A 23643-nucleotide genomic window follows, 5' to 3' on the forward strand; every position below is an offset into this window, starting at 1 on the left:
CCTAGAATAACCTTGAGTCATTCATAAAGAGAACACTGGATTTTCCTTTCCCTGGTCTGTTTTAGACGGACACAAAAAGAATCTTGGGTTTACACCTACCTTTTAAGTGGCTGATAGCTCCTGTATAGGTTTTACTTACCTTGAGCATAACTGTGTTATCCTAAAATAAGTTTGTTTTTTCTTCCCTTAGTCTGCGAACTGATAAGCAACTGTAATTGAATATTACGCCCCAAGGTCCAACTCCCCTAGAATAACTTATCTTGAATCAGAGTTGTAGGTGTTTTACTGTTCCTAGAATGTGTTTTACTGTTCCTAGAATAAGTGTTCCACTATTCACAAAAAGTATATTGTCTAGCTGGGTTACTAAGTGATTTCTTGCTGAGCGTCACAGTAGAACTGCTAGGGTCTGCTACCCTTATATTACTGAAGGTAATTGAAGGTAATATAAAAAGTAACTATTGGTTTGACTTCCCTAGAACTCCTGTTAGGTGTTCCAAATTAGGTTATATTCATTTTTTTATTTAGCATTTATATAGCGCACAAAGTTTAAAGGCATCTAGGCATTTATTCATAGGAAGTTGGTTACAGTAGTTGCTTACAGTGGTGGACAGATACAGACGTTACATTATATGCTTACAACTGTAATGGTTTCAGACAAAGCATACATGGGTTACAATTGCTTAAGGAATAGACGGTGGTTGCACTAGTTATAGCATGCATTAAACTTGAGTCTATATAATAATCCAGTAGTTTGCCATGTTTATCAAGGTACAGATAGATAGGAAGCTTCTAAGCATCTTGGGCGAAGAGCCAGGTTTTGAGGCCTTTTGCGGAAGGACCAGAGGGAAGAGTCAGATCGAAAGGCCAGCAGCGGCATGGAATTCCATTGTTTGGCTGCGATCACAGGGAAGCTGCAGCCTCAAGCTTTTGACGTCTGAATCTGAGGATGGTAATGAGGCAGGAATAGGGTGAGCGGGTAGGTCTGTTGGATGGGGCTTTGGATATTTGTCTGGATAAGTAGATCAGAGTGCTATTGGAGAGGCATTTATGAGTTAATGATAAGGTTTTGAATTTGATGCAATCCCGAACCGGGATCCAGTGGATATTACGTCTGGCTGAGGAGATATGCTCATTTTTGAGGATGTTCAAGGTGGCTGTGATTGCATTGTTCTGAAGTATTTGTAGCTTGTTAATGTTGCGAGCGTTGGTGTAAAGCCTGTAGGGGGGTTATCTGTACTCCTGCTCTCTATATGGCAGAGTCGAAGCACAGAGCACCCCAGGCAAGATTCTCTAATTGGTCAAACGTGGCGAGCAATCAAGGCTTAGCTCTCAGGAGGTGATGCGGGCTGGTTCTTAAGTACAGTGTAGTGCCCAAGCACCCACAAAGGAATGTTCACACACTATTTTAGTGAAAACACAGTTCTTTATATAAATAAGGTTCAAAGTTATATACACGATCACAATAACACCCTTTGTACTCTGGCAATACTATAATGGCACATATATACAGATCTACATGGTACCACTCTTACTATCGATTCCTTTGAAATGCGTCCATGGCTAACCGCCCCAAATAGCATACGAATCAGGTTATAAGATGAATCAACGATAGACCACAGAAAGAAAGCAAGTTAAATCAAGCAATGGCAGAACACTCTATCCACTACCATGAGACAGTTCTGTGCGAGGATCCCCCTGCCTGGGCAACCTGTAAATAAAGCGTATTTGACAAGCGCAGTCCAATTATGCTCAATATAGTCTCGATTCCTTTCTAAAAGGTTCCACGACCCCAAAGTACCGGGTTTCGTAGAGTTCTTCGATGAGTCGTCGGCGGGCCCTTCTTGCGTGCACTCCCTTTAAGGCAGGAGCCACGGGTCGTTGAGACTCGGTGAAGAAAAGGGTGAACTGTCATTGAGGCAGCAGCTTCGGTTCTTGGGGTGCTCGTTGACGATCGGTCAAACGTCCTGCAAGCTGCGGCGTGCGGTGCTCCTCGACAATGATAGTTGGTTGCCGCAAAGAGTTAGTGAAGAACTTTGGCCCAGCAAGGGTGCCAGCGTCTCTGTGGTCTTCGGGTGGGGGGGAAACCCACCAGCGGATTCTCCTTGGTCGTCGGCAGCCTTGACTTTCTCCGGGGGGACAAATCGGTCGTCGGTGCTGAGCAAGGGAGTCCTTGTTTCTAACGTTCTTAGGCAATGGAGCGTTGCGGCTCCGGTCGACTAGGTACGTCGTCGACGGTGATGGACTTCATTGTCTGGGCACTTCACTTTGTGATTCCGCGGCGGCAGCCTTTCGAGGAACGACTTCCAGGGAGCCTTGGCGAAGGTTTAGCTGGTGCACGATGATCCCTTGTAGCTCGGGAAGAGGTCTCCTAGCCAGGTCCTCTCTTGGATCAGTTTCTTGACAGTCGCGCAGCTTTCAGATTAGCGAAGGACAGCAGCAGCAATTCTTCTTCCAGCGGGTTTCAAGGTTAAGCATCAAGTATGAATTTCAGCTTCTGAACAATTTCCATCAGTGCGAGGTCCCCAGATATACTGGTTGGTCTCCCATTCACTCTGCTGGGTCACATTCAGGCAACCAATCACTCAGAATGACATTCATGGAGGCAGGCAGCCAATCAGGCTCAGTGCATTCAGGCCATTCTCCTCCCTCCAGACACTCGCAACAAGTAATGTGTATTGGGAAAATTACCCAGCCATTCAACACTCCACACTGCATTCATACCAGTTTCGGGCAGGGCTGTCTCAGTCGTTGTGTTACATACCTGAAACCAGACACCCATAACAAGAAGTGCATATTGGTCATACACTCCATTCACCCAGGTCCCACCCAAGGGTGTATCCACAACATACAGTCACTGGGAAGGCTCCAGCCAGTCTGGCCTGGACTTCCCCACAATACCATATATGGAACATCCACCCAACAGCCAGTCAGGGGGAAGGGACAGAGTCGGGGCCTCCCAGGACTTTGGGAAAACAAGGTAACAGGCAATAGAAAGCAAGAGGCCACAGGGGCCGCTGGACCTGGCTATCCTAAAATGGAGGATACTCAGAGTACCTGTCAAATTCAGCATGGAGCTGCCAGCAGCCCATACCCTGCTCTGTGGGCCACACACAGGGGCCCAAAAACATACACTGGGATTACAAGGTTGTACCCCCACTCATGGGTGCCATAAGGGTATGCCAAGGGTCTGTTCACCACTACCAAAAAGAGGAAGAGCCGCACCGCCAGTAGTCCACATGAACTCTGGCGCGGAAAACAAGACAGAACATACATGCTAAACAGACTAAAGGACAAGGATACGGAGGCCCTGTCCCTCCGATGCATTTCCAGCATCACAGTTGGATCCCGCAAAGATGGAGTTTACAATAGTCAATTCTTGATAAAGTGAGGCTCTAGCCAGGATAACACAATTGTCAGTGGTTAAAAAAAAAGTCTACTGGCAATGATCAGTTTGGAAGTGTAAGCAGCTGCTGAGGTAATAGTGTTGATTTGCCTTGTTGGGGAAAGAGATAAGTCCAGGTAAACTCCTAAGGTTTTTATCATGAAAATGTTGCTGTCAGTATTGAAGGATTTGTAAGACTGTGGTAGATTATTCAGCCTAGAGTGACTACCGACAATGTGTAGTTATGATTTTTTTGTCGTTGGGACAAAGCTCATGTTGGGCCATCCAAGTTTGGATGGTACGGTACATTTTGTTCAGTAATTTGAAGTCGGTGTCATGGTTTCTGTTGATTGGTAGGAGTATTTTGGTGTTGTCTGCGTAGTTGGTATACGTGACTCCCAGTTTGTCAGTTAGGTCAAATAGTGGCTTGGTAAACATGTTGTGATGTGTTGGGGAGACAAAAGATCCATGGGGGACTCCACCGATGATTGGAGCAGGAGGGGCTGCCGCCGTGGTGGAGAAAATTCTCAGTGCGGTTGGAAAGGAAGGATTCAATCCATGTTTTGGTGTTGGATGAGAAATAGACAACCATAGTATACTCTGTCAACACCTTGCATTAGCTGCCCAAGTCGAAAGCTGCAGAGAGGTGGAGCAAGAAGAGTATTGCCAAGAGCCCCTTATCTTTGATTTGATCCGTTTGAATTTTGAGGTCCAATAGGGCAGTTTCCGTTCCATGACCCGGGCAGAAGCCTGATTGGCGGAGGCCTTGGGGTTGTGGGTTTCCAAGTATTTTTGAATCTGTAAGTATGCGACTCTGTTGAGTATATTCAGGAGGAAAGGTACCCTTCTGATACGGTTGTAGTTGGTAGGGACATTTGGGTCCAATGCCAGTTTTTTTTAGCAGGCTCCTTTCAGGTTTTCTGGCACATTACTGGAGGAGAAGGAGCTGTTGATCAGGGTGGTGATGAACTAGGCAAGCTTTTCTGCGCAATCTTTAATGAGGGAGGCTGGGTAGATGTCTCCTTGACATCTTGTCGGTTTCAGTCCCTTGATTACTTTTGTGGTTTCTTTAGTGCTTACAGGGGTGAATTAGAATCTAGGAAAGGAGGTTGTAGTCGTGGGGAGTGGGTCTAAAGTTTGGGTGACTGGGGCGATTTTAGTTTTTTTGGCATTGATTTGGTTATGGAGTAGGGCGATTTTGTCATAGACGGCATTTTGGATATTCGTTCACCAGGGAAGATCTTTGTTGCAATGGTCTGGGGAGGAGGCTGGTGATTCAAGCTCTCGTAGTATAGTGAAAAGCTCTCTTTTACCTCAGTTGGCATTCTTAATTCTCATATTATATGAGTTGCCCTTCGATTGGATGGTGGCTTCCTTGTATTCAGAGGCTAGGGTATGGAAGTGCACTTTGTTTGCATGGTGGGTGTTTTTTTTCCAAGAGCTCTTAGCAATTCCTTTAGCGGTGCTTAAGTCTTTGAGGCTAGCAGTGTACCAAGAGTTTGTATGGGCTATAGGTTTGGCTTTCCGGTTGCCCAAGGGAGCAACTTTGTTCATGGCAGCCTCGAAGGATTGGTTAGAGAGTCACCATAGCGGTGAGGTCAGAAGTGGTGTTAATGTGAGTAGTTAGTGGTAGTAGCAGTGGGAGCATGTTTTCTGGGGTGATGTTCCTTTGGTTTCTTGAGAGAACTGCAGGAGTGAGTTGAGGTGGTGCATTAGGCTTGGTAGCCACGCTAATAGAGAATAGAATGACATTCTGGTCTGATCACGGGCATGGGCTGTAAAATAGCATGATGGTGTGGCAGTTGAGGTTTGCTAGCCAGTCCAGTATACGTCCTTTATCGTGCGTGGGTTTGGTGTTTCGGTGGGTGAAACCTTGTGCTTCAATGGTGTTTGCCAGAGCGGTAGCCTGGGTGTCTAAAGGGTCATTTAGACCTAGATTGATGTCTTCCAGGATGATGATTTTTGACAGAGGTTTGGTCTTGGTTGCGAGGAGTGCGGCGAGGTCTTCCTCAAAAGATGTCACTTGGGGTCTATAGATGAGGTGAAGAGTGAGGGTGGATGTGGCAGAGAGGGAGGGGGAGATCTTGAGCGAAATTGGTTCTCCCGAGGGGAAGGCTTGATTAATGGCTTCTCTCAGTCCGAGGTGGTTTTTGGCAATGAGTGCCACTCCACCTCCTTTGGAGGCTGTTCTGTCTTTCCTACGGATAGCGTACCCCTCAGGGATGGCTGTAGATATGATGGGACCAGCTGCTGGATGCAACCAGGTTTCGGTGATAGCAAGGAAGTCAAGGATGCTAGTGGTGATAAGGTCAACGATGTCCAAGGCATGTGCTAAGAGGGATATAGCATTGATGAGGACACCCTTAATTTGGGTTGTAGTGTCTGTTGGCCTATTATCAGAGTTGGTTGTTAGGGAGTTGTGTTTTGTAAGTTTCTTGTATGTTTAGTGGTTGGGGTGAGTTGGGTTTATTGGTTGTGTATGGTTTAGTGTGAGAGTTAGTAGTTGCCAGTGGGCTGGTGTAGGTGACACCGTACGGGGTTAAGCAAATTTGCATGGAAGAGCGATGACTCCTAGATGAGGGGACGGGTCTTCGTTTTGGAAGTGTTTAGATCATGTCATGAGGTGAAGGGTGAAGTGGTGATTGGTATTTTTCTTTAGGTTTGCGATTTGGCAGGATGCTAGCCGTTTGTTTCTGAGTTCAGTAGGACATGGTAACGTTAAGGGAGAGAGGCCTAGAGCTGGAGGCTCGTTCCTAGGTGCCCCGAGGGTCAGGAGTTTTCCGATGTGAAGTGGTCATGTCTGTAGTGGTTGCAAGGTTTATGGACAAGGGGAAGGGACGCGCCTTAGGAAGGAAGTGTGAAGGTGGAATGTCATGTGATTTGGAGAGCACATGCGCCATTTGCCAGCAGTTCGGACCAGGATCCCCAAGGTTTGATTGATTGGTTGATTGGTTTAGGAGGGTGCAGGACTGGTAATTGTGATTACTTTTCATATAGTATGTGCCAGAGTGTTGTTGGATAGAAGTATTTATGTTTTGGTCTGTGTATCTTCAAGCATAGTGTTGTGTATTTCTATAATGTGTTTATATGATCTGTGATAGTACTTATTTCCCCCAAGATTTATCTGGGCCTACTTGTATTTAAATAAACCATACATTGTACATTTCTGGACTGGACATTTCTTGGCCCCTGAGGTGGACTGTAATCGAAGGGGCAAGGCCATCCGAATAATTTCTTGGCATATAGCAGAGACTCGCTGCCACCACTGCCATCAGTTTGGTGAAAATCCTCGGGCGGAGGTCAGCCCGAATGCCAGAACTCGAAACTGATAATGAGAACTTCCAACGTCTAACCTCAAGTATTTTCTGTGCTTGAGATGGTTTGGCATATGAAAATAAGCATCATGAAGGTCGAATGACACCATCTAATCCTGGAGTTGGAGGCTCTGAAGAATCTGGGAAAGTGTGACCATCTTGAACTTGTCCTTCCTGAGGAATTTGTTCAAGTATCTCAAGTCCAAGATGGAACCTGAATACCTAATACCCAAGAAGTCCTCCGTCCTTCTTGGGTATTAGGAATTGTGGAGAATACCATCCCTTGTTCCTCTCCGCTACAGGCACCAGCTCTATAGCACCTTTCTCTAGCAGGGTTAAAATGTCCTGCACAAAGAGCGGATCAGGGATCCTCAACGAGTGGCTCCCCGGTGGATTGCTCTGAGGTCTCTGAATGAAAGGAAGGCAGTACCCATGGGCTATGGTTTCCAATGCCCAAGCATCCAAAGTAATGTCTCGCCATTCTTCTAGATGCTGAGATAGTCTGTCCCCCATCCCCCCCCCACACACCCCTCCTCCCCCCACTGGTGAACTGTGATTCAAGACCTCAGAGAGGTTTTGAGGCGGCTGATGCAGTGGCAGATGGTAAAGATGCCCCTGCTTGAGCTGGCTTTGCACCTCTCCCTCGTCCACCACGACGAACCTTCTTTGGCATCTTTGACCAGCCATTCCTCGCGCTCTTCCAACTGAGGAGTAGTAGCGAAAAGATCTACCCCTCCAAAGATGTCCACTAGGGCAAAAGGGCTGAGGCTGCCTAATAGCGGCACCTAAAGATTTGGCTACCGCCTTTGAGGTCTGCAACTTCTCAAGGCTCTGGTCAGCCTTGTTGCCAAAAAGGTGAGATCTGTCAAAGGGCGAGTCTGGATTGCACATCCGGTGCAAAACCTGACTTCCTCAACCATGCAAATCTGCGTATAACGGTGCTAGTAGCCATGGCTCTGCTTAAGCTGTCAGCAGAATCTAGTCCCGACTGAAGAGACTCACACATGGCTTTTTTGCCGTCTCTAATTATGGCCAAGAATCCGTCTTTCTTCCCCCTCGGTAATGTGTTCTGCGCCATCGAAATGCAGTCCCATAGAGTGAATGAGAATTTTGCAAGGGCTCATGTGGAGTTGGCTGATTTGAGCGCCATACTCCCCGCAGAAAATACTTTCCTTGACCATCCATCTACTCTTTTGTTGTCCCTATCTGGAGGGATGGTAGGGTAAGCTGCCTGCTTGTAAATTGCGGTAGCTGCCTGTACCACCATGCTCTCTGTAGTGAGGTGTTTAGACAGGTAGTCGGGGTCACTACTGGAAAGGCAGTATTTTTTGGTCTGATTTTAATTCACAGCTGGATTCGTTTCTGGCATCTCCAAATTTGCTGCCACCCTTTTTTGGAGAGCAATATGGAAAGGCAGTATAGAATCCATCTGTGGACCCCTATCCAGGATGTCCATCAGATCATCCTGCTGAAATGGTAACGGAGGCCTACTCCACCCCATATATTCTACCACCTTGGACATTAGGTGTCTATATGAAGCATCCTCGTGGTCCCCCAGCCTTTAGCCTTCCAAAATCTAGCTCAGGTGAGGTGTCTACCCCACTGGCCAATCTGTAAATTATCATAAAGGTCTTTCAACCTTGAGTCCTTAGAAATGAAACTTCCAGGCACATTTGGTGTGCCAAATTGGAGACCAAGGGTGTGCATTGTTGTCTGACGGTTCATTCTCCTCATATATTGAGGTGAGAGACTTATGTTCCTTTACCAAGGAAAGAATATTATAAGTGTTTTCAGGCATCAAGGTTTTGACATACTGGATTCGATGCTTGAGGAGTTGTCGAAACCTTTTTGACTTCAGTGGCGCCATAGGTTTAGATGGGGTGCTCGGCGTCGACAGTACAGCTGGCGTCAAGGACGCAGCCGGCCTCGGAGATGATGCCGATGTCGAGGGCTTGGCTGGCTTAGATGGCACAGCTGGCATTGGTGGCGCAGCTGGTGTCAAAGGTGATGCCGATGTCAAGGGCTTGGCTTGAGTTGAAGGCTCAGCAGGCGTCCGTGGTCTCGACGACCTTGAATTGTGTTGGTTTTCAGCTCGAAGGATCCTTCGATGGCTTGTCATGGCGTCGAGGATCAGGCCTTCGTCCCGGGCTCGAGGGCGCGCAGGATTTGGCTAGATCCCTTTCCTTAACGGCTTCTTTGGAATGCGCGGTAGGAGCACAGCTTTCAGTGGGTTTTTGCTTTTCAAATATTTTCAGCCTTTCTACTCTAAATGCTTCCCATTCGGTAAGTGTGGAGTTTTTTGTGGGACAAGATACCCTCTCAGGGGAGGTATCTGATAATGAAGTCGAAGAAGGTGACCTATAGTGCCTCTTTTTGGATTTCCTAGACCAGAGATCTTCAAACTGTGTTTTTTTTTTTAGATTGAGGAAATGGGAAGGGGCAGCTCACATGGTCAGCCTGGACTATAAAACGGTCTTAGGCACCAATGAAAACATTTCCAGCAGTTGCAAATGGATATTCAGTCCTTTAGTCACAGACTGTTTGAATAGTACCCAAGGGGTTGTTTTTTGTTCAAATGTAAACAAATGGTGATATTTAAAGAATATTTATTCAGCAACAATGGTCAAAACTACTAGCTGCACAGTGAAGTAACTCCTCAAACTGGCCCACATTGGCCAAAAAAGTGGCCCATTTTGACTGGCCTACACTAGCATTTTGCATTTTTGGTATGGTCACTGCCCTATTGCCTTATAGGCCAGTCCAAGCCTGCCGGCTCATCCATAATGGGTGAGGGGGCGTCCACCCACTGGCCACCTCACCCATTATGGAGGAGCCAAGGAGCCAGCCCAGTGAAACACTGAGCACTCCCACAGCTTCTTTTTCCAGCTGAGGGAGTGCTCTTGGGATGGCTGAACTGTCAAAGGGAAACACGGTTTGCCTTTGACAGTTAATTTCCCCCGCCGCACATTAACACTGAGCCATGCAACGCTGGGGGTGTTTTGCTTCGCCAGCCTTGCATAGCTCATTGGAAATGCTGGCTGGGGCACTGCACGTATGTATGTGCGAGGGAGTACTCCTGCTCCTCCTCGCACATACAGGCAGAGCAACCTAGAGCAGGGCATTGTAGCAACCACGCGCAGGCCCCTGCAGAAGGATGTGTGTATGCTTGTGTTATGGGACTGTGGTGGGAGCAGGATGGCGGCAGCACTGGGATAGTGGTGGGAGTAGGGTGGGGCGAGCCGAGGGTCTGTACTGGGAGTAGGGTGCGGTGACGGCACGCAAAGGTTCATAGCGATTTCTACATACTGTCCATCTGGCACTTTTGGGGGGGCCCGGCCTGCCCAAACTTTGCTCAGGGGGGCCCAGGCCAAAAACGTTTGAAGACCACTGTCCTAGACGATTGAGTAATGGTGGGAGCCACTTATCGATCTTTTAACTTTCTTCCACCTAGGAGTCTCGACTCGTCTGTCGAAGGTTTTTTGGTCAGGGTAGATGGAGATTTTTTGGCGTTTCGACCTACTGCCAATTTCCCATTTCGCTCTTTCTGGTCATCATCTTATGCTCCACCCCGAGACACCATAGACCTATATGGTGTGGGTCGGTCAACGACATATTCAAGTCACAATATCAGCACTTCTTGAACCCGGTCTTTGGGGTAGTCATTGTCGACGAAGAAGACATACTCGCGAGTAATAAATGAAGCGCGCCCCGTATTTCTCAAAGCGATAGAATTCGTGGAAAAACAGAACTGAAGCCAGCGGGCGCTGCACGTGCTATATATGCCTTCGATGACATCCTCGAGACGGAGGCCCTCAAGGGACATCGAGTCGACTGCATCGACAAATGGCACCCTCTGCTTAAATTCTTTTGCTGAAGCTGGATATCGAATATATCAAAGATGAGGAATACATGGGGAGGACACAATCCATTTCAACACTTTTTTTGGAAATACCATGTTAAGGACATTTCCATTGTCACTTTATTATTTTGTTTGTAGTGTGAGTGTCAGGATAGAACGTTTGGACACAAGGACGGCTTATGATTTATGTCATCCTGACAAAGATAGATCCTTCGTTTTTGGTTTTAGATAGGGGAAACTCCTCTTAGAGCTGGGCCAGAGAGGCAGTTTTCCAATCCATTTAAGTTAATAAGTCTTTAACCAAAAACATGACAACTTTGTGTCCGGCTTTCATTTCTGACCCTCACAGCATGTTTAGAGAATCAAAGTTATTGGTACTCACCTAGTTTGGGCTGTGGCTGGATATCATCGCCTTGTGGATTATGTAAGAAGAGTAGGACTACTATATACTGACATTTGCAAACAGAAGATATGAAATAAGCATTTAGCAGCAAGTGAGAAAGCATGTAAATGCTAGGGCCTCTGTGATCCTTAAATCATTTTTAATGTTACGTTCCATTGGCATTCAATCTACCCTTAAATAGAACTGTAAGCAGGGACAGGATTTTTAAATCCTTTTGCTCTCCAATGGCACGGAAGAAGTGATAGAGGTGAAATAAAGTTAATTGGTTGAAGACTTGCTCTTGTTTTATCCATAGCCCTCCAGCCTCAGACTGATACACGATCTTGCCCTGTTTTGAAAAGACCCTGGTATTGGCCTTGTCAGACTGCTCCAACATGACCGGCCCATGAGACCCCTCACCTTCATAGGTCACTGGTAACCTGACAGAACTGAAACCTAAGAATGTTCCATGAACGATCACTAGGACTTCTTGCACACACAGCCCATATCCTGCCAAATACAATTGATCGTTCATTAGTACTTAGGCCTTCTACAATGTCTACTTCTAGTTACCATGCCATAGGATGGCTTGCTATCTGGCAATTTCTGCTGCTGTGGTGTAGGCAACTCTCCCCTCATGACGATTTCCGCTAGTTTATGAGCATCCCTTTGTTCTTTCCCTTTCTGACTAGACAATCCCATGGGTGCAATGACCTTGACACTCATGGAACAGCATGTTTTAGTCATTAAGGTGCATTAAGCAGTGGCAAAGTCAATGGAATAATGTGAATTCTAAAGAGACGGCTGTGACGCCATGATGAGTGTGGTCAACATTCTTTACTTAATCATAGTTATTGTCTGGTAAGGCTCATTTTCTCTTCTTTTATTATGTTTGTCCCATTCTTTCCCCACACTCTTCACCAGACTGACTTGTGATCTTTCTGCCCCAGTTTATATTTTCTTTCACTCCTTTTTGGCCCTTGCGCATGTTTCCCATTTTGGTTCCATCTTCCTACTGTTACTAATGGTGTTCTTTAAGGTACAATATTAAACTTTCTTTTACTGTAGTACTGTTCATGTCCATCACTATTTGGTCCAATATCAACTTTTTTGGCCCTACTCACACTGAACTGACGAAACTTGGCTAGGTGCGGCTACATATCTTCATCTGCACTTTCTCCAGGACCTAACTTTCTCACATAGGAATTGTCTGTCAATGGCTGCGTTCATTTTTTAGAAGTATTTTCTTATGCTTTGTTTACATCATTCAAGTCTCTTGCATGTTCTACCAGTGATGATAGTTCTGTGTTTTCTTAGCACCCTAAGGCAAATAGTGGTGGGGGTAATTTCTTTGCTACTGATAGTCTTGAGATATGCTGCTCTTGTGTATAGTCTCCTCCATGGTGACTGGCCACTGTCGCCATAAAAGAAGGGGGGGGGACACTACCCAGGAAACCTCCTACCCCAAACCAGTTAAAGTGGGAATGTATGGGACTCCTCGAGCATCCTGCATATAGGAGAGAACAGGAGATGGCTACCTCACCAGTCCAGAGTCGTGTACCGGAGTTCTTAGTATGAAAGTAGATTGTTTCAAATATATATTTCTGATGCTTGTGAATCTGCTTAGAATCACATACTGTGCATATAGTCCGACATCTAGTGGAAATCGCAGAATATTGCAGCTTTCTTTCGAAGATCGAAAGGGGACGTCCACATGGGCGTGACTGCAACACTATCCCTAACATGATGTTTAGTGTACCCAAAATCCCTCACACGTCGAGGTCCCTCAGAATCTTTTTTTTCCGCCAACCTAGTTGGTTACCTATGCGAAGCTCGCAAGAGTTTTATATTGCTATGTGGCCCCCACAACCTACGGTCGTCTAGTCTCCCGGCAAACTTCTCGGCGACTGACAACTGCTTTGTGAGTTTCCTGCTGCTGACGACATCTGAACTGCTCGGCGACTGTTCAACTGTCAACCGCGTGGCCTCGGCCCTCCGGCTAGGCCCTTACAGTAGGGAGAGTGGGGCCCTGGCTTTATTCCTCTCTGAAATGTATTTCCTTCACCCCTCTGTGTCTTCTTGGTGAGGCTGCCACTACCCTCTGCTATGGAGAGGGCGCCCTTTAAATTTTGCCTGTCGTTTAACTTCAAGTTTCCTTGGAAGGACACCCATCGCTGATGCAATCGGTGTCTTCCTTGTGACCATGCAAGGCCTGTAAGCTCTTTCGACCCAAAACATTGAAAGTCAGGCGGACTAAACGGTGGGCGGCCTATGCTATGCAGGCCGAAAGCCTTTCCCCTGTCGGCGCTGTCGCTTCGGACGACGAGGCTCCGAATTGGAAGCCATTGACGTTTCGGCTGAGCCCGCGGGGCCCTCCCAAATGCCCGACACAGGCCACTGGCACTGTTATGGGGAAATCATACCCCGGCGACAAGGGCACCCATGCACCACATGTACATGAGCACACAACCCCCAAGGCCTCTTCGACGGAGTCGTCGAAGAAGCGCGTAATGCCCACAGGACTGCCAAAAAGTTCGACGTCACCTTCCAAACCTCGTGGTTCGGTGGCCTCCATGCAACCGCTTTCGGGGCATGTGACTGGGCATCCCTCTGGAACAGGCATTCACCCTAAAAGACACAATGGGTGTGCGCAGTGTGTTTTGGTGTGAGAGGGAGTGTGGAGTGCGGCCACCCTTATGGAAGAGTCTTTGAACTATTCAGACCCCTCTGATTCTTGCAATTGCCCGCCACCACCTCACACAAGATTGCAACTGCGCCGCTGGAAGTCGGTCTCTGATGCAAATAATTCGAACTTGCCCCCAACGGATCAACAACGTGTAAGTAAAATAAAAAAATACAAATATTGGCATTGAATGTGGGATTGTATTTACAGACAATGTGCGCGAGGCTGTAACCACTGCCGCCTCAATGTGCCTGAGACCTGGTTCCAAAATTGGCAAACAGCTACCACATATGAAAGCTGAGGCGCGGATGACATCAAAACACCTACCCCTCCTGCCTGGTCACTTGCCTCTTTCCCTTGAGGGTTCCCTGGTTTCCGCGGGGCTTGTCCCGGAGGCTCTAGCGGCGAGTGTCACGGCTTCCGAGGCTTCCGTGCCACGCTCTGTGGAGGGGAAGGGGTTTCGCGCGGGGGGTTTGGGCTACCTTCCCCTGGTGCGTGAGCATGGGGGTTGGGGGGGATGCCTGTGCAGATACGGCCGCTTGTGGTGGGGGCCCGGCGGTGGGGTCGCGGGCAGCTGTCCCGGCGATGACTGCTGTTTCGCTTGTGGCCGAGCTGCCCTCTGGCACTGGCGCCCCGCCCCTGGGTCTGTCCTGTGGCGGTGAGGCGTGCGCAGTCCACTCGCTCACGGCGTCTGACTGCTTAACCCCTTGTTGGCCGGACACACACAATAGAAACACCTCACAAAACCCTCTGCATCTGAATGTTCCTAAACTCATGGTGCTCGCCAGGCACTCTGTCAAGCTGTTGGGCTCTTCAACTGACAGCCTCAGTAAAACAAACCGGATTAAAATACACAATAACATAGTGTCTGTCAGGAGCCCTCTCGCCTTTTAATTCACAACAAACACTGAAAGCGCCTGCCGTCAACCTGAATTAGCACCTCACCCTGACAAAAGTATCACCTCAATCGAAGACGAAGTGTTTTGCCCCCCAAATTCACACACACATTTGCTAAATGGAAAAAGTGATCCACCATTAACCTTTAACAGAAGGAACTCACTTGAAGTAGTGACCAAAATTCTGGAAGGCATTACTAAGATAAACAAGATTTGTAACTCTAACAGCAACTGTGCTTCCACACTAACAAGACCTGAAAGAACTTTGTCACCTTTCGAGTGTATTACTGAAGAGATGTTGGACTTCAAGGGCAACACCCCTCACGCAGATCTAGACCAAACGCAGAAGGACGCACCGGAACACCAAAGACAAGTTGATCATACCACTTCCCCTTCTCTAGCCTGCTCTCAAGCAAGACATCATTCTATGTCAAATCAGACTCAGCCCTCTATCAAAAACTCTGAGAAAGTGAAACAAGTATTATTTCATGACAACGAAGATGATGAAACATCTGACACTAGCTTCACCTCCGCTGGAACCTGCTCAACTGACTCTTCCATTATAGAGCGGGACTATCCAAAGGTCAGATGCTTAAAAGTGAGACAGCCCATAAAGGAGCGCCATTCTGACCCAAATTTGATCGAGAGACTCCACAAGGACCTGCAACCGATCCTGATGTCTTCCATGGCCATTACGATTGCCCCGTTCTTAAAACTACGAACAAATGAACGATAATTCTAAGGACTTAGTAACGCTGGTTGCGCTAATGAACTCAAAACTAATAAACATGGAAAGAGACTTTAATATAGCAAGTAAGGATCTATGGCAGTAAGGAGACATTTAGACTCATCACTTCAAACAATCATAGATCAAAAAGAAAACAGACTTGACAAAAAACTATTAGTAGTTTTTTTCAGAGAAGCTCTGAGCCTATTGAAACTCAGTCAGACCATGCCCAATGACAAACAAGATCATGAGATGCTTGAGACAAAGTGCACGCCAAAGGAAACTGTCGTGCAACTTGTACCCCTGAACCGAACCTCAGTGCCCCCAAACTCTCCTCCGATGAACGTTTGCACTAACTGGATTCAAATTTCAACGGAGAATCTTGAGCTAGATGAAGTAATAAGTTCATCGGGAGCCGACTCCAACCATCTGGCTATAACACATCAGTACTCCAGAGCAAACTTCTCAGGACAGACCTAAGTCTATCCTGAACATCCCTGGATTAACAAAACCAGGGGAGTGTAGACAAAATCCATCTAGCAACTTTAATCCATGTACGGAGATCGAGGAGGCCCCTATTAAAGCAACGGAAGGACCAGTCACAAGTATGAGCTTTGCCAGTGCTCTGGAAAGTAGCAGAGGACTAAGTAACCATGCATTGCTTGATCCCCAAAATCCTTCAACGTCAGCCACAGCTACAGGGCCCAGTTGCATTCAGGATCCACTGGCTATCCCTACACAGATGCCAACGGAAAAAAACAAAGGTATATACGAAATATTTAAAGGAGCTGCCTCTCGCAAATTAGATGCAACTGGGACAATATCAGAGAAAACCAAAAAAACAGCACACTGTGCTATCAATGCCACTGGCGGCCAATAAAAACAGCTCTATAGCTGATACATGTAATGGAACTGACTCTCACAAAACAGGAGCACACAAAGACAAACCCGATCAAACAAAAAACCAACGACAAAAAAAACAGAAGAGAGGCAACGACTCAAGAAAATTCCTGTGAAATTTAAAGACCATTAACGTCACTGTTCACAGCAGTAACTTAGAAGCGTCACGTCAAGCAAACACTATTGAGCTCTTACCGGAGCTCTCGACTGCTGAAACAGCCAAGGGCCTGGTCACACAAAACAACGGCATAGACTCTCTAACTGACCTCATGGGCTTGTCTGTATATGAAGACCTAGTAACTGAGGACGAAGATGTGGAGACGAATGAGGGCGCCGTCCTAGCGGTTCCCCAGCACTCGCCACCTGGACTTAAATGCAGAGATCAAGTGTCCACTCAATTCTTAGATGGAGCCACCAGACTCTGTACAATGGTCGAAAAATCGGCCATCCAAGTTACTTCTCTGGCAGAGTCACGGAGCCCTGACTTCAAAACACTGGAATATAGGCGAAAAGTGCTCGCTCAAATATGGAAATCTTCGAGATCTGAGCAGAGCATAGATGCAAACATGAGGGGCTTTGCCCCGTCGTCTTCCAACGACAGCGTTAACTTATGAAGCCTTTGAAAACACCCAAGTGCCCAAGAGCAATGAAAGATCTGCCGCCAATCAGGCCGACGTCCAGAATAAAACCGCTACTCGAAGCGAGCCAAAGATCACGCATAAGAGCGACAGTAGCGGTCGAAGCAAAGACCAAACGTCACATAGGGCCTTGCTTGAACGCATTGAAAGTAGCGACAAACTAATACTCAACAGGTCTAATGTCTTACGCTTATTTCACTATGTGCCCTCACTCAGAACCATTCAATCAGAGGACATACAAATAGTGGAATTTCCAGAAGAAGCCCACAATGACAAAACTATTCTTCACTTTAGATCTAAAATGGTTTTAAACATAGTACTGGATGCAGCCCCAGTACTTATGTCATTGGTTTTTGACATTTTGGAAGTATGAGACAAAGCCAAAACTGAACAGGAGCCTGAAACTATGACAAACACAGACAAGTTGCAAATTAGCAAAGTATCCTCTGCCAAACGCGACACTGAAGAAACAACATTGAGACGCATGGTAACTCCGAGAGCAATTGACTCTCGCCAACATTCTAACACAGATAAAATGACGGCTCCCACCTGTGCACCTCTCGAACCTACAGGGAAGATGATCAAAGAAGATAACATCCAAATCACAATTAAAGGTGTGACCAATCTGGACCAGAGGTTTGCTGACCAGACAGCTCCAATGACTTCTAATGAGGTCTCAACCGACTGGCACTGGTTGGCAGTAGCCCTCAATAGACCTACAAGATCATAACATGAAGAGAAAGAGGAGGGAGCCTCTCTCAAGATCGGCTCATGGAACACCAGAGGCTTTTCACACCTATTTCAGGATCCGTGGCCAGCAGACCTTGACCTAGTTTGTCTTCAGGAAACTTGGCTGCATACCTGCCCGACTTCAGACATCTATGAAGTGATGATCAATCCTGCCGTTAAAAAAACTAGAGGAAGACCAATGGCTGGCTTACTAACATTTGCAAAAAAAGGCTCGGGCTGCCGAATCATTAACTCTGTAAATTATTCGGCATTCATACAGGTTACCACGATTAGCGTAACAGAGAAACTAAACAACACCGCCAACCACCTTAATGTCATCAACCTATATTGGAACCACCTGCAAGCTGGCACAATGATATTCATAGATCAAGTCTCCACAGTAGTTGACAAACTTCTGCTAGCGAATGAGACAGCAAACATTATAATTTGTGGAGACTTAAACATCAACTGCTTGTCTGTTAGCTCCAAAAACGCAGAAGTCATTTACAAACATAATAGCCTGGCTGCAAGGTGGATGTCGGAGATGGACGTGAGAAATCTTGCCATGTTAAACGGAAACACCTTTGGCGACATACCGGCTAATCCAACATGGAGGAGAAAAGAGCAAAACTCAACTCTAGATTACTTCTTCGTATCTGGAAAAATCCAGCAAATGACTTCATCTTTGATCATAGTGCCTATGATGCATAGTGATCACAAGATGGTGATTCTGTCTATCGTAAGCCCAGGGCAAATGGAACATAGGCTATGGAATCATCAAATATTAGTAGAGCTGAACAGAACAAGATTGAAACTCCAAACAGATGAAGTGTCTATTGTTAAAAACATTTACATCAACGAAGAAATTGGAGTGGAATATGCTCATCTGCTCCAACAATTCGTGGAAAAAAGGCAGGGCCCGAGAAAGATCGGCTTTGCTAATAGACACAAATTTGACGCAGAGGTGATGAGACGGAAGCGGGCCTTACGTAATACCATAAGAAATATAACAGCTAAGGACTTATGGGCTACCTGAATGAAAAGCGCATTGCCAAACAAAAATATAAAAACTGTCTGAGAGCCCACAAAGCCCTGATGTTCCAAAAAATGACGCAGAATATCTGATGGAAAAGATGGGAAATAAAAACTCAGCTGAGTTTTGGAAAATTTTGAACAATGAAGGTGCCACTCAATCAGCGTTAATAACCAACATGGTACCTGAAACAGTGTGGATATCCCACTATTCCGAGCTTTACCGCAAAAAAGGTAGGTGGACATACCATCCAATTTCGACACTGGAAAGATGGAACCTTAATTTCAACATTGACGAGGTATTGCTGATAATTAACAACGTTAGTACCTCGCGGGCACCTGGGCCTGATGGCCTGATGAACTTCATCTTAAAACAAAACCCCGAACTATGGGCTGAGGTGTGCAAAGAACTATTCAACAGAATCTGTAGTCAGTGTGTCACTCCTAGATCATGGAAGAAGGCCATAATAGTTCCCATTTTCAAGAAAGGGAATCGTCTGGAACCTAAAAACTAGCGGCCCATAGCGCTCTTGGAGGTGCTGGGGAAAGTCTACGCCTCAACGTTACAAAAGAAATTGGCAGCCTGGATCTTGTCTAGCGGCCACATGGATGTACGACAGACTGGCTTCGTCAAGGGAGTCGGCTGTGGCCTAAACCTCTTGCTTTTAAATCTGCTAAAAATGGAATCTATATGATCAGACAGAAAGCTCTATCTAGCTCTGATCGACTTTTCTCAGGCTTTTGATTCCATTGATCGAGAGCTCCTTTGGACCAAGATGTCGAACTGGGGATGTCCTGTTAGCTTATTAGCCACAATTTAAAGAACTGCACACTGCCACCTCCATAAAGGTGCGACTAGATCAGCGCGGAACCCTAACAGAGGAAATTAACACCTTCTGCGGAGTGAAGCAGGGATGCCCACTGGGGGCCATAATAGTCAACCTGTTTCTGTCCGATATAGGCAGCGCAATTGATGAGCCACGATCATTTTCGCCAAAAATTAACAGGTCCGCTCTAAGTTGGATGCTATACGCGGATGACTTGATCCTGTTAGATCTAACACTGATCGGTCTCCAGCATAAAATGAACGCAATAAAATGCTATGTGGAGAACAACGGATTGGTCATTAACAACGCAAAGAGCGGAATACTAACGCTACAGAACTTAAACCGTGGTGGACATGGACACAACAAAACATTTAAGTGGCACCTAGGAAAAGAAACGATAAGTACCGTAGAAACCACTAGATACCTTGGGATGCAGATTGACAGAACTATGAATGATAAGCATTGGACGGAGATGGCTAAAATAAAATGTCAATTTGCCAACCAGGCCTTGATGTTGAATAGAAAATACAGGAAGTTCTCACTAAAGCCTGTAATAACCTTCTACCAACAGAAAGTGGTCCCAGCCTTGATCTATGGGGCGGTAAACGCTTTTGGATGCCCGGAAAAACTCTGGTCAACCCTGGAACACATATTTTGGGTGAAAACTCTTCATCTACCCAATAACACCTCAACAGCTTGTATACGATACGAGCTAGGGCTGATCTCTATCGAGGCCCGTATCTGCTGGAACACGCTTGCGCTATGCAGGAAAACCATTTTGACAAACGTTACTCCGCAATTTCAAATCCTGAGCAACCCAAGTAGCGGAAACCCAGAGTGTCTATTATCCTTATGGAGTGTAAGATGCGAGGAGCTGCTGACAATGTTTGAACCAGATTCCATATCTCTCTGCGACAACCCAGACTTAGTGAAAAAAAAATCTGGAGTCTCGATTGGATCCTTACTGGCGAAGAAAGAACTGCCACTAAACTAATGAAAGACGTACCGTGGGAAGCTCGACCGTACAACAAACTCCCAAACTATGTAGCTCTGTTTCCTGACAATAAGAGAAGATCAACATATATGCGCTTCCGTTTAAACTTGTTAAAGACCAAAGAGAGAACCAAAAACTGGGCTGGCATGGACAAGACAAATGTGAACTGCAGGCTAAGTGAACTATATGAGGAAACGACCAAACATCTCGTTCTATCTTGCCCCTACTCTTATCGCAAAGAAGCACATTTTTTGGACCACTAATTGCAAATCTGTCTACGAGGAACGCTGAAGAGTGGTGGCATATGATGTACATCAGAGAGAACAAAACACTGATATTTGCCCTAACGCTGTTCCTAGATGAGATTGAAAAATGTTTGGAAACCACGGATCATCGAAGCATAATGGGCGGTGTGGTGGCTGCAAGAAGCTTACTGACAGAGGAGGAAATTACTCTACGTACGTGAGATGGAAAAATGTGACCTTTTGTTGTGTGTTTTTTCTTTCTTTTTTGTTTCTTTTTAAAGGCTTGTAAAGGCCAATAAAATAATAAAAAATAAAAGACACAATGTTGTCAACGCACCGTCCAAGGGCGCACAAGCGCCTAAGGCCTTGGTGGAGTAACCAACCTCGACTGTGCCTTCGGGCGCGTCAAGACCCTCAATACAACTCCCGAAAAATTCACAAAAGCCTTGCGGCTATAATTACGGCAGCAACAAAGTATAAGGGCACCACTCTCGTCGAGAGGATTATTCTGAGGCCCCCCAGCCTCTCTCTTATGCCTTATTGGGACAATCTCCCCCTTCTGAGCAGCCTTTTCCTCCTCCAGACCCTTCTGCTTCTTCTCTATGGACTAGGGAGAGGTTTCAGCAATACTTGGACAAACTGGCCCAGTTCATTGACTTTTCAGACTGTTCTATTACACCCAAAAGTCCAAGGGAAGAGGACTCCTGCCCTATTCTTACAAATTGCAGAAGCTACCCATCTCTGCACAGGAACACCGGGATGATATCTTGGATGTCCCAGATGACCAACACAGGGGGATTCTTATGAAGACCTTAATCCTTTTGCTCAAGACCCGACTGATCAGGACCCAGACTGGGATTAGGATCAGGTGGAGGATCGTGGCCCTTGGATAACACCAACGGACACCCCTGAACCGGACGCCATCTGCCTAGATCCCCCTTCTCCTCCACAGAGGTGTTAGTCACATGTTGATGACCAGATTTGTAATGACCATTTTAAAAAGAGCAGCCAATCATTTCCAAATTGCAACGCTGAAGCTGCTCCAGACTCAGACTTCGTGGAGGATATTCTCAAGGAGAAGGCACCGACTAGTCAAGCCATCCCCTTACTAAACTCTATAAAGAGATGCCTGGCCCCTTCCTTGCTGTCACCATCCCTCACATAGCCGGTCAACCTCTGGGTTGAGAAATTATTCCACCCATCACCTTCCGACCCCCTCTGCATAAGAGGTCATGCTACACCGGACTCCTTGGTGGTTACTACCACTCGTAAGAGGGTGGGGGGTTCCACTGTCCTCGGCCGAAGCCCCTCCGGACAAGGACTGTAAAAAGCTTTATGCCTTGGGTAAAAGGGTAACCGCCTCCGTGGCCTACTCCACAAGGATCACAAATAACACCACTCTCCTGGCAAGTTGGTGATGTCCAATGGTGCCAAGTTAGGGATGGTCTTCAAGAGGTTCCAAAACCCACCCAATCATGCCTGCTGGCAGTCATGGCTAAAGGCAGACGAGTAACACATAACATACTGAAGAACACGCTGGACTCGCCTGAGATCGCTGGACACACCCACGCCCAGGGGACCTTACTTAAAAGACACGCCTGGTTGAAAATCTCTGGCTTTAAACCCGAAACTCAAGCCTCTCTAATCATCAAGCCAGTGGAGGACTCCAACCTTTTTTAGAAGGCGGTTGATGATGCTGTAGAGACAGCAAAGAAAGAACACAAAGCACTAAAGTTGCTTAGCCAGATCACGGCTAAACTCAAGCCGGTCCGTTCATGGCCAATCCTTTTCCCGCTCTCCCCAAGGACAATACGGCTCAGGAAATACCCCCTGGTCCTCCGACCAAGGCTCATCTGGTAGCCTCCAATACCAACAAAGAGGCCCTCCTAGGGGCAAGGATAGAGGCAAGAACTCTACTCCTAGGGGCTCCCCAGCCTCCATCTCAAAGGGACTCACCTGTTTGGGTCCCCTCCCATGCTCCCCCCGGTTGCGGGTTGCTTGTCATCATTCATCCACGCCTGGGAGGTGATCACTTCAGACCAGTGGGTTCTAAAGCCGCTGCCCACCCGTACTCTATTGAGTTTCTCCGGCCACCTCGATACCACCCACCGAAAAGCAGACGCCTGTCACCAGAACAACTACGTATCCTGCTAGAAGAAGTTCAGATCCTGCTGGAAAAGGGCGCCATAGAAGTCTCCCCCCTTCTCCAGATAAACGAGGGTATTTGTTTAGTGTACTTCCTTGTAACCAAAAAGGATCTCATCATGCGCCCTGTTCTAGACCTGCGCCCAGCGCACAAGTATGTCAAACCTCAAAAGTTCAGGATGACAATACTGCAGGAGGTAATCCCACTGCTGTGGCAGGGGTATTACATGGCCACATTGGACATGAAAGATGCATACTTTCATATTTCAATGTTGCCAGCGCACAGAAAGGTATGATATGGCATTTATAACGCGCCTGTACACAAGTGTTTCAAGTACCTCAGGTTCATGAGAGAGGACACCCACTATTAGTTCAAGTTTCTCCCCTTCGGCGTTACCTCAGCACCACAGATATTCACAAAGGTACTGCCGGTAGTAGCTGCTCACCTGTGCAGGCATTCCATCCCATTCTATCCTTACCTCGACGACTGGCTTATAACAGGATTCGTACGGAACATGCCAAACAAATACATAGAACCTAGGATTCTCGATCAGCGAGAAGAAATCTAGTCTAGACCCCTGTCAGGTGAAACAGTTTCTGGGGGCTTTAATCCGGAACAAAGAAGGCCTTGTCTTTCCCTCCAACAAGAGGGTTCCAAACATGCTGTTCCAGATCCCTCACTATTTAGCCAGTCACCAGGTGACCGTACGCAAAGACATGCGTCTGTTGGGGATGTTGGCTTCCTGCATCTACCAAGTTCCTCACGCTCATCTGCGCATGGGCCCCATGCAAGAGTGGCTCTCCAGCCAATGATGTCAGGCCAGCGGGACGATCTAGTGGTTGTCTCGGCAGCCCTCTTTCAGTCTCTGCAGTGGTGGTCAAGAGAAAAC

The sequence above is a fragment of the Ambystoma mexicanum genome, chromosome 9 (genome assembly GCF_040938575.1).
Source record: "Ambystoma mexicanum isolate Mex_15411 chromosome 9, UKY_AmexF1_1, whole genome shotgun sequence".
Lineage (NCBI taxonomy): Eukaryota > Metazoa > Chordata > Amphibia > Caudata > Ambystomatidae > Ambystoma > Ambystoma mexicanum.